Source organism: Pipistrellus kuhlii, unplaced genomic scaffold (assembly GCF_014108245.1).
Source record: "Pipistrellus kuhlii isolate mPipKuh1 unplaced genomic scaffold, mPipKuh1.p scaffold_m20_p_1, whole genome shotgun sequence".
Classification (NCBI taxonomy): domain Eukaryota; kingdom Metazoa; phylum Chordata; class Mammalia; order Chiroptera; family Vespertilionidae; genus Pipistrellus; species Pipistrellus kuhlii.
The window spans coordinates 127,410,253-127,421,831 of NW_023425404.1; positions in this window are offsets into that span (position 1 = coordinate 127,410,253).

Genomic DNA, 11,579 nt, shown 5'->3' on the forward strand with positions numbered 1-11,579 from the left:
GTGCATATCATTGTGAGTGGTTGAGCTGCCTTAGCATATCATTAGCATATTACCCTTTGATTGGTTGAATGGATGACCAGATGACCAGGCACTTAGCATATTAGGCTTTTATTATATAGGCTAATTCAAATTGGTTTAATTAACAAAATTAACTAGAGAGTTTATTAAAAATATACATTTCTGGGCTTCCTATGTTGTCCTAACCTTCATCAGAAATTCTGAGACTGTTAGTATGGATGGTACTAAGAACCTATATCCATATCTCTATCTCCATATCTCTCTCTATCTCTATCTCTATTATATCTCTACCTATATCTATCTATATCTATTATCTATATCTATATCTAAATCTATATCATCTATATCTATATCTATCTATATCTATATCTATATCTATATCTATATCTATATCTATATCTATATCTATATCTATATCTATATCTATATCTATATCTATATCTATATCTATTGTATATCTATATCTATATCTATATCTATATCTATATCTATATCTATATCTATATCTATATCTATATCTATATCTATATCTATATCTATATCTATATCTATCTATATCTGCCGGGAACCTGGAACCAGGAACCAGGAACAGGGAACCAAAACCTAGCATTGTCATTGGAGATAAAATGTAAAAAGAGCTATGCGACCTTGATGGCTCTGAATGGTCAGAGGCATTAACTCTTTGTATAGTTGAGATAGTGGTGCTTGAGGCAACTTTAATCTGTTAATCATATGTAAATGTAAGTTGATTTTCTGCTGTTAGAACTTCCTCCTTAAGAGATATCTTTGTTTCAGAATCTCAATAAAAGGAATGGTAAAAGGCCAAAGAGCGGTTAGTCTTCCCACTAGAGGTAGACTTCCCGCCTGGCCCCCATTTTCCCAAATTAACTCTTTTCCAGTCTCTCTCTTCATTTTAGTGTGCGGCCTTCTCCAGAAACCGGACCCTGAGTGGGCCCTGAACCACGCGGGTCGTGTTAAGGGATCCCACATCTGGCGCCTTCAACGCGGGACTTCTGGAGGAGAAGGTATTTTTCGCCTAGAGCGAAGAAGGAAAAATACACCGAGAAAAGGTGTGGAAAATTCACCGAGGAAAGGTGAGGGAAATTCACCAGAAAAAGGTGAGGGAAATTCACCGCACTCAAAAGCCCACGGCCAGCTGCAGAGTCGCGAACTGTAAGTAGGGTGGGAACGTCCTTTTTAACCAGGCTAATGGGGAAGAATTAGGTTATAAATTTAAAGTAAGTTTTATTATAAAATTTTGATTTGTATGCTTAAAGAATTAAAAGTTTCAGAAGGTATTCTTTTATAGTTTTTGTTTTAGAATATAACCCTTTGTTTGCTGAAGAAGGTACATTAGATCTTGAGTGTTTAGCAAAAGGTGGTAAAAAAAAATTGAAGAAAAGGGGCTTAGCAGCAGGAAAAAAGGCACCTCAGAAAAACTGTTTTTCCATGGGGAACGCAGTATCTAGATTATTAGAGCTTTTTAGAGAGGCTGAGGAGGAAGCTCCTCGCCTGCTTCCCTCTGCTCCTCCTAGAGAGGAGAAGGAAGAAAACTTGAAGGAATGGCCTTTACGGCCCCCTTCACCTCCATGTCCTAATCCTGGAACATTTAATTCACCACCAATAGAATCATCTATACAGAGAGCCATCAGAAAAGGAATGAAGGACATGTCTGTGGAAGAAAGGCTTGCTTTTCCTGTTGTACAAGTAGCTGACCCACAGGTCCAAAATCAGATAATAAGATACCATGAAAAAATTGACTTTAAAATGATAAAGGCTTTGCGAGAAAGTGTTGTTCAAAATGGTCCAACGGCTCCTTTTACAAGAGAAATTGTGAATAGTATTTCTGAAGCATTCTTAGCTCCTTATGATTGGTATTCTCTGGCTCGTGCAACTCTGGATGGAGGAGATTATTTACTATGGAAAGGAGAATTTTTGGAACAATGTCAAGAGCAAGCCCGCGCAAACGGAGGGCCAAATGCTCAAATAACTCATGAAATGCTGGCAGGACTGGGACAGTATATGGATATACAAAATCAGCTACATTATGTGCAACAGGCGTATGAGCAAATTAGACTTTGTGGTAGAAAAGCCTGGTATGCTTTACCAACAAAAGGAGATCCACAGGGATCTTTTACTAAATGTATGCAAGGACCTTTAGAGCCATTTTCTGATTTTGTGGCTCGTCTCACTCTAGCAGTGAAACGACAGATTCAACATGAGGCTGCAGGAGATATTTTAATTCAACAATTAGCTTATGAAAATGCCAATGCTGATTGTAAAAAATGCCTGATGCCTTTGAGAAAAAATAGTACCATTACAGAAATGATCCAAGCATGTCAGAATGTAGGATCAAGCACTTTTCAAGCGAATTTACTTGCTGCTGCAGTAACAAGTGGAAATAAGAGGTGTTATAAATGTGGAAAAGGAGGACATCTTCAGAAGGAATGTAGGCAGCCGAGAAGGCTTGGGAGAGGCATAAACACTCAGCCTCCAGATTCAGTCTCTCGGTGTCCTAGATGTCAGAAAGGGAACCACTGGGCCAGTCAGTGTAGATCAAAATTTCATCGAAACGGGCAGCCTCTAGATCAAGATAGAGGGCATGGTCAATTACCGGGAAACGGCCAGAGGGGCGACCCCCAGCCCCGTCATCAATAGGGGAAATCTGCCCTGCAAGGCCCACAGTGGATTCCCTCATCCGAGCAACCCCAGGAAGCCCAAGCCTGGATCTTAACAGCACTATAGCAGTCACTTTGACCCCTGACATGGCTCGGCAAGCTATTCCTACAGGAATTTGGGGACCTGTACCACTGGGAACTTTAGGATTAATCTTAGGGAGGAGTGGAAACACTCTAAAAGGACTAACTGTCCTGCCTGGAGTCATTGATTCAGACTATAAAGGAGAAGTTAAAGTTATATTAGAATGTAATCATGTTGTGCAAATTACTGTAGGACAAAGAATTGCTCAGATATTACTTCTACCTTATGTTCAGCAAGGTGAGGCTTTAAATAGAAAAAGAGGAATGCAAGGATTGGCAAGTTCAGATCTACAGGAGAAATGACAAATTTATTTAGTTTACTCAGAGGTGATTCTAATCTTTCTTCTCCCCGAACTTTAACTGATGAAGCTAGGAATGAATTGCTAAGGGTTGAGCAGGCAATTTCCTCAGCTCAAGTAGCACGGGTACAGCCCGAATTGCCTTTATTGGGACAAATTAACCCCACTGCAAATAGTCCCACTGGAGTCATCTTTCAAAATAAAAATTCTCCTGCCATTATTGAATGGGTCCACCTAGGACATCAATCCTCTAAAACTGCAGTTACATATGTAGAATTATTGTCCCAATTATTATTTCAAATTAGGAAACGTTGTAAACAGCTTAGAGGAGATGAGCCCCAGTGTATCTACCTCCCCCTCTCTGGGAAGCAATTAGAAATGTTATTTCAGACTGATATAAATTGGCAAATTGGGTTAAGTGGATATTCAGGGGAACTTAGTTGTCATCTATTAAAAGATAAATTATTACAATTTTTATATAATACCTCCATCATTATACCAAAAAATACTAGGCAGGAACCTATTCCTGGAGCTTTAACTGTTTTTACTGATGGATCATCAAATGGGAAAGCTGCCTATCATACAATAGATTCAGACCGAGTCATACTGACCAGTCATACTTCTGTACAAAGAATTGAACTAGAAGCTATTAAGGCTGCATTGCAGGATTTCCAAGAACCTCTTAATATTGTCTCTGATTCCTTTTATGCTGCAAACTTAGTGAATAGAATTGAAACTGCCAGATTGAAATGGCTTAGTAACCAAAGTTTATTTTTACTATTCAAACAAGTTCAGCAGATTGTACAACAGAGACAATATCCTTTTTATATCACTCATATCAGGGCTCATAGTGTCTTACCTGGTCCTTTAACAAAAGGAAATGCACAGGCTGATCAACTGGTTGCTTTATTGAAAGAAGCTTTAGAATCTCATCAGCTTTTACATCAGCCTGCCAAAATGTTGTCTAAACAATTCTCAATCACTCGACAACAGGCAAAACAGATTATTAAGGAGTGTCCAACTTGCATGTTACATCTACCTCAAGGACCTAACACAGGAGTCAACCCCAGAGGTTTGCTAAAAGACCATATCTGGCAAATGGATGTAACACATTATAATTCCTTTGGACGCCTTGGGGCATTACATGTCTCCGTAGATACCTTTTCAAAAGTCCTATGGGCTACTGCAGCTACAGGAGAAACGGCAAAACAGGTTATTAATCATTGCCTAGCTGCTTTTGCCGTCATGGGAATTCCAAAAATTATTAAAACTGATAATGGGCCTGCTTACACAAGCTGTCAATTCCAGGAATTTTGTAAAAGGTGGAAAATTCAGCATATTACAGGAATACCATATAATTCCCAAGGACAGGCCATTATTGAACGACAGCATCAGCGGCTAAAATCCCAACTTGAAAAACAAAAAGGTGGGATGATGGAGAAATCACCTGCAGGTAGGCTGCACCAAGCCTTAATTACTTTAAACTTTTTCACTTGTGATGATGAAGGAAGGACGCCTATGGAAATACATTGGCATCAGAGTAAAACAAAAGAAAATGGTCTAGTTAAATGGAAGGATCCCGAATCTGGTTTATGGAAGGGACCTGATCCATTGTTAACGTTTGGCAGAGGGTATGCTTGTATATTCCCAGAAAATTTTTCCAAACCAGTGTGGATTCCTGCTAGAAATATTAAACTGCAACAGGGATCCAGGAGAGAAACTAGCCAGACTAATAAGGACCTTGCGTCTGGAGCCACACCATGCAGCTGCAGACAATCAACTACTCCAGCTACAGAGGGCAGTGACTCCAAGCAGTCCACTGAAGATGAGCAGGAGGACGAGCCGGACAGCAAACAGCCCGGAGAACACCTGGGGCATGGTAAAGAAGACGGTATAGATGCCTGATCCCTGAGAATGTCTTTCTTGCCATGTTAGCGGTAATCATCTGTACAGTAATATTACCTGGGACAAATGTGGAAGTGTTTAGGACTTATGTTCCTGATCCTTCATGGGTAAAAGCCCTTATGTGGGCTGATCCCTTGCCAATGTAGTCACCAATAATACTAAGCACGTTGGTCATCCAGGAAGAAAATGGGTGGGGCAAGGAAGTATAATTACACAGGTGTTGCCACCCAGCTTCTCTTTTTGTATGACACAAAATCAAACCAATGCTCCTTTGTGTGTAAAATTAAAGAGAGGTTTCTGGCTTGCACCAAAGTAGAGGAATATCAGTACTTGCTCCTGGGAGAGGTGCAGAGAATGTAACTAAGACCTTGTCTATACAAAAAGAAATTGACAGCCAGTTTGAATTTGAATTGCCATTGGCTTCGAGCAAAGAATATCCTTGCATGGTATTATTCTACAATGTCATTTATAATTTTTGATATTTTACAACAGCATATTGTACAATTATTCCAAACAAAATTAAAAATCTAATTTTTGAATGTTTGGCAGCAATTTAAAAGGACATGAAAAGATTTAATCCCTTCCACTGTGTGGAAAGCCTCACTGGGAAGGCACTTGAGGATTCTATATTGGCCTTTCTTGCCTTATTTGCAAGGAGGGACCCTCTTGTCACAATCCAGTCGCCCACAGCTGTTGCTTGAGTTTTTCAGTTCATGCTGAGGTTAAAGCCTCGTGGTGGCTGGTACCATGGATCCGTCTCTCGCACAATGGCGTGAGCTGGGACCTCCCTGGAGAAGAAACCTGGGTTCCCCAAGATATGTGATCAATGCCGGGGCCCCGCCAGCAGGTGAGGGGATCCCAAGGCAGGTACTGGGCATGGAGGCCATAAGGGCATAGGCTACCAAGGAGACAGAATTGAACCTCACATCACCCTGCTTGGCCCCGGAGGATGGGTGGTTAGCCAATGACGGGTAAGATTCCTCAAGGGAGGGACAACCTAAGACAGGCACAGCCGCAGAGGGCCATCAGGAGAGGACTTGGGGGCCAACAGAGGTGGGGCACAGATCCTCACCCCCCCAACGCTGAACACTTGCCCTTTTGAGGGATGTCTCCTGCCCCATGGCTGCTTCACGCTTCCCATACCCAGCTCAGATTGGAACCCAGGCAACAAACAGATTTGGCCCAGCTCAGATTGAGACCCAGCTACAAACAAGAGACTTGGCACAGCTCATATCGAGACCCAAGCAACAGAGAAGTGGCTGATGGCGACTGTCCTACATCTAAATCCAGCCTAAATCTATGAGTGCTCAGGGCTTCCTCAAGGATGCATATAATCTTTTCCATTAATATTTACAGAGTAATTACTAAAATTGTTGTTACAGTAAAATAGTCAAGTTTTCAGATTAATTTAAATTGGTTAAATGAAATGAGTTAATATTCAAGAAAATTTAATTGTACAACAGGCTGTTCCTAAAGTATTAACCAAAATTTCTATTGGTAGTCCATTTCATGGTAAAATTGTTTAACATACAATAAACCCTAAAGCAGTCATAGTTTTTGTACAAAGAATTAAAATTTAAAAGTTATCAAAACAGCATTGTAAAAATTTTTTCAAAAGCCTCCTAACAATTAAATAGAAAAAAGGGGGATAGTGGAAAATACCATGTAAGAAAAAATGTCCTGTAAGTAAATTACATCTAGAAAAATTTTTCTTCTTTTGAAAACCAATTTTCATTTGTAATGATAACAGTAAGACAGCCATGAAAAATACACATAGTATCAAAATAAGTCAAAGAAAAATTGTTTGGGCAAAAAATTAAAAGGATCCCAAGTAAAATTTATAGAAAAGATTCCTTTATTAATTTTGGTCGAGATATGTTTGTATATTTTCAGAAAACTCCAAGACCATGTGGATTCCTGCAACAGAGTAATTAGCAGGAATGCTCCAGCCATGAAGACAGGAGGAGAAACAGTCCAGACATGGAAGATGCTGACTACACCTTGCCATGCCAGCAGTCAGCAGCTGTGTGTCCTGCAGGATGTCCAGGACCAAACTAGAGAGGATCAGACCTGTATCACCACCATTTGTCCACCATGCAGATACCATTGGTGACATGTACACGTGAAGAACTTTTGGACTCAAAACTTTTAGACATTGAAACTTAGACTTAGAACTCTTGAACTTTGAAATTGGGACTCATAAACATTTTTTGTTCTTATATGTTTTATTCCTGGTACATAAATGCAAGATTTTTTTAAAGGAAGGAATTGGGGGGAGATGCCGGGAACCTGGAACCAGGAACCAGGAACAGGGAACCAAAACCTAGCATTGTCATTGGAGATAAAATGTAAAAAGAGCTATGCGACCTTGATGGCTCTGAATGGTCAGAGGCATTAACTCTTTGTATAGTTGAGATAGTGGTGCTTGAGGCAACTTTAATCTGTTAATCATATGTAAATGTAAGTTGATTTTCTGCTGTTAGAACTTCCTCCTTAAGAGATATCTTTGTTTCAGAATCTCAATAAAAGGAATGGTAAAAGGCCAAAGAGCGGTTAGTCTTCCCACTAGAGGTAGACTTCCCGCCTGGCCCCCATTTTCCCAAATTAACTCTTTTCCAGTCTCTCTCTTCATTTTAGTGTGCGGCCTTCTCCAGAAACCGGACCCTGAGTGGGCCCTGAACCACGCGGGTCGTGTTAAGGGATCCCACAATATCTATATCTATATATACCAGGAGATGTCTGTATGTCCAGATGACTTTGATGATGAATTGAATATAGAGTAGCATTTCTTGAGATAGAAATGAAAGAACACTAGTCTCCCAAAATTCTTGGTAATAAATGGTGTGCATAGATGAGACCAGGAAATGCTGGGTCCTATACTAGTACTTCTGGAATATTCACAGTGCACATTGATATAGTATAGGCTTCAACAAATCCTATAGTTTATGAAACACAAAGCTGTGTTTAGCCCACAGTTTATCAAATTATTTGATCATGAAATCAAATTTCTCCCACAGCAGCTGTTAATACCCCTTCACCCCATGAAAGAGTTGGTATGCTACTTTTAAATTTCTGTCTTTGCTGGACAACTGACATTCATTATGTTATTCTTTAATAAAAAGGACAGATTACTTGTTTTAAAATATTTTTTTATAGATTTCAGAGAGTTGGGAGAGGGAAGAGAGAAAGAAACATCAATGCTGATAGAGGATCATTGATTGATCAGCTGCCTCCTACACGCCCCACACTGGGGACTGAGCCCACAACCTGGGCATGTGCCCTGATTAGAAATGGAACTGTGACCTCCTGGTTCATAGGTCAATGCTCAATCACTGAGCCATGCCAGCCAGTTGGGACAGATTATTCTTTATAGAACCCAGAAGTTTTAAAATATTTATTTTTCTTCCAAGCTCAAGTTCATCTAAACACTCTCTAAAGTAAAATTCAATCATTATTTTTCTTAAAGATTTACAGAGATTGTTTCTACTTCTTAAAATCAATAGGCAAGGGTAAGTTTTTATATTTCAAAATACAGAGAACTGGCATGTGGTTAAGATATTGGGGTGGGGGTACTATTCTTTCATAGGAATAACATGGGTATATTGTGTTTATCATGTGTTCTAGGCTGTTTGTTTGCTCATAGTAGCCTACTGGCCAATGAAAGTGTCTTGGTTTGGCCCAAATGTTGAGTAGAGTGGGGTTTTTAAATGTCACCAGGGAGGGGCCAAAGGTGTTAGCAAAATTGATGGAGACTCAGATATGGCACTTGCCTGTGCCTGCAGCAAAAAAACAATGGCTTCTGCCTGACTTCTGTTTGGGAGGAAGCTGATTCCCCAGCCCTCGCCCTGAAGCTGAAAATTCAGTTCCTCCAGTTATCCCTGGTGCCTTTTGCGCTGTTGCCCAGCAATAGAACTCAGAGAGAGTGAGTTTGAATAAGTCTGTGTGCAGGCCCTTTAAGAGGAATGCCTGGGACCTCAGCAGCTTTCTCTCATCCAGCCACAATCTCCACTAGTTTTCATAGACAAGTTTATGGGGACTTCTCTCCCCAGCACTGGAACCCTAGGCTGGGATCTCTGAATAGGGCCTGGACTCCTTGACATCCCTCTCAATTTTTAACTGCCTTATGTGGGTGTGTGACCTGCTTGTTCCTCATCATCTTGGCCCCTCCTACCAGAGTCCATGTGACTTCTTCTTTATAGACGTAGTTACAGGACTTCTGTTCAGCTAGATTTCAGGTGATCTGAACGATTGCTGTTCTGTAGTTTAGCTGTAATTTTGATGTGGTTGTAGGTAGATGCAAGTTCTGTATTTACCTATTCCACCATCTGAACTGGAAGCCTATCATTCTTTTTTGCACATCAACCCTCCCCCCACATTGTTCTATCTGGTGTATTCTTTCTAACTACTACATAGTGCTTCTTAATGTTCAGCACATTGCACCTATCCATTCAATCAAGGAAGGAAATTCAAATTGCCTTTACTTCCTGTCACCACCAGCAACATGAAGTGAACATCCTCATACTTTCCCACCTATAGATCTGTTGGAATTTCAATGAGACACATACCCTGAAAAAAACTGACTCAGTTGGATATTTCCAGTGAACTCTTTGCAAGGGTGGTGAACAACTCCCACCAGTAGTTTCCGTGTCTCCCTATATCACCACATTCTACCAATACTTGGTTTCTTTTGCTTTATAATTTTTGCTACTCTATAGGATATAGACTGAAATTTTGATGAGGTTTAATTTGCATTTCTCTGATTAATGATGAGCTTGAGCATCTCTTCATTTTCTTGTTAACCATTTGGGTTTCTTCTTCTCTAAATTGCCTATGAACTGATAGCCCTTTATTCTTTTTCTGTGAGGTGAAGTTGACTAAATTTGAAGACTTGTATGTAGCAAAAATTAATTACTATATGTTGATTAATTTTGATGCTATAATTGCATCTTGTCCATTTTTATTTTCATTTATTTTTATTGCACAATTGAATTTTATTTTAAATCTTATTTTTAGGTATCTATTTTTTTGTTGTTGATTACTTTATATAGAAATTGGAATAAGTTAGGCATTTCTTTTTTTCCCTAAACTAATATCTATGGTCTAATAAAAATTCTTTGCTAACACAACAATGGAAGTGAAAATATCAAGGAAGATAGAGTTAAGATCTTTTCTTTTTACTATAATGCCAACCAATGGTGCTAGCATGTTTGCACTAAGGAAAAATGACATTACAGAAAACCAAGGTGATTCTTGCTTGCTGCTGCTTTGTCCATAGTGGGCCTTCCATATGCCTTTGCTAAAACAGAGACCCTATGGTAATCTTTCCCCTAGAAAGATTTGACAGTGAAAGCCATGTCTTTGGAACTTATTCAATTAGGATAAGAATTCAGCAAAAACTCGTTAAAGTAGTAAACTCTACAACAAATGGAAAATTATAAAGGTGTGATTTTTATATTATCCAGTCATTTTTAACTTCCTTAAGATTCCATTTCTGTCTCCACAAAAGTACGCAGTACCACATAAAAGAGCTTCACCTTACACTCACTGTTCAGTCTGTTAGGAAATTTTTCCTTGACCAGTTTTTAAAGGCTGATTCTTTCCTGACCTTTCTGACCACAAACTATGTTGTCTCTTATTTCCTGCTTCAGCTTTGTTTTGGATTCATTTATCAATATTTTCTGTGTTCTTTTGGGGGTTCTTTATCCCACTGTGTTGCTTCAGGTACCTCAGGTATAACATTTTAGTTAAATATAGTTGAGGAGATTCTTAGTCTGGAACCACCATTAATGGAGATAATTTCATGGGTTTTGTCCCAGATACTCAGAATAAATCATATAATTTATTAAGGGTTTAAAAGATTGACAAACATTTTAATAGACACTTTAACAAAAAAGATATATAAATGGCTAAGAACACACATGAAAAGATGTTCAAAATCATTAGTCAACATGAAAATACAAACTTAAAACCACAATGAAATACCACTCTTACCTCTATAAGAATGGCTAAGTAGAGATTGGCAACACCAAGTGTGAGCAAGGATAAAAAGCAAAAGCAAACAGAACTCTTATAAATTACTGGCAGAAAAATAACATGACACCACCATTTGGAAAACAGTTTGACAGTTTTATATAAAGTTAATTATATACTATTACAGGACCCACAATTCCACTGCTAGTACTTTATTCAAGCAAAAGAAAAACACACGACTACAGAGACTTCTGGTCAAGATGGCACAGAAGGTAAACTCCATGGTCATCTTCTCCCACAACCACATTAAAATTAGAACTAAATTATAGAACAGCCGTAACTGAGAACCAGCTGAAGACTAAGCTGAACAGTCTTCAAACAACCAAGGCTCTAAAGCAGAAGCCAAAGTGAGTCTTCCCGGAGCGGTGGAGACGTGGAATGGAAGACTCCCTTTGTGGGTCTTCACAAACACAATGTGGCAGCCAAGACTCAGGAGGAAGATCTTGGCCCTGGAGGCTCCCCGTGATGGCTGAGAAGTCCATCCGCACCCTCCGCTCCCCAGCATGGGTCCCCAGTCCTGGGAACAGGAGCCCACATACCACCTGGCAGTGAAAACCAGCGGGGATGA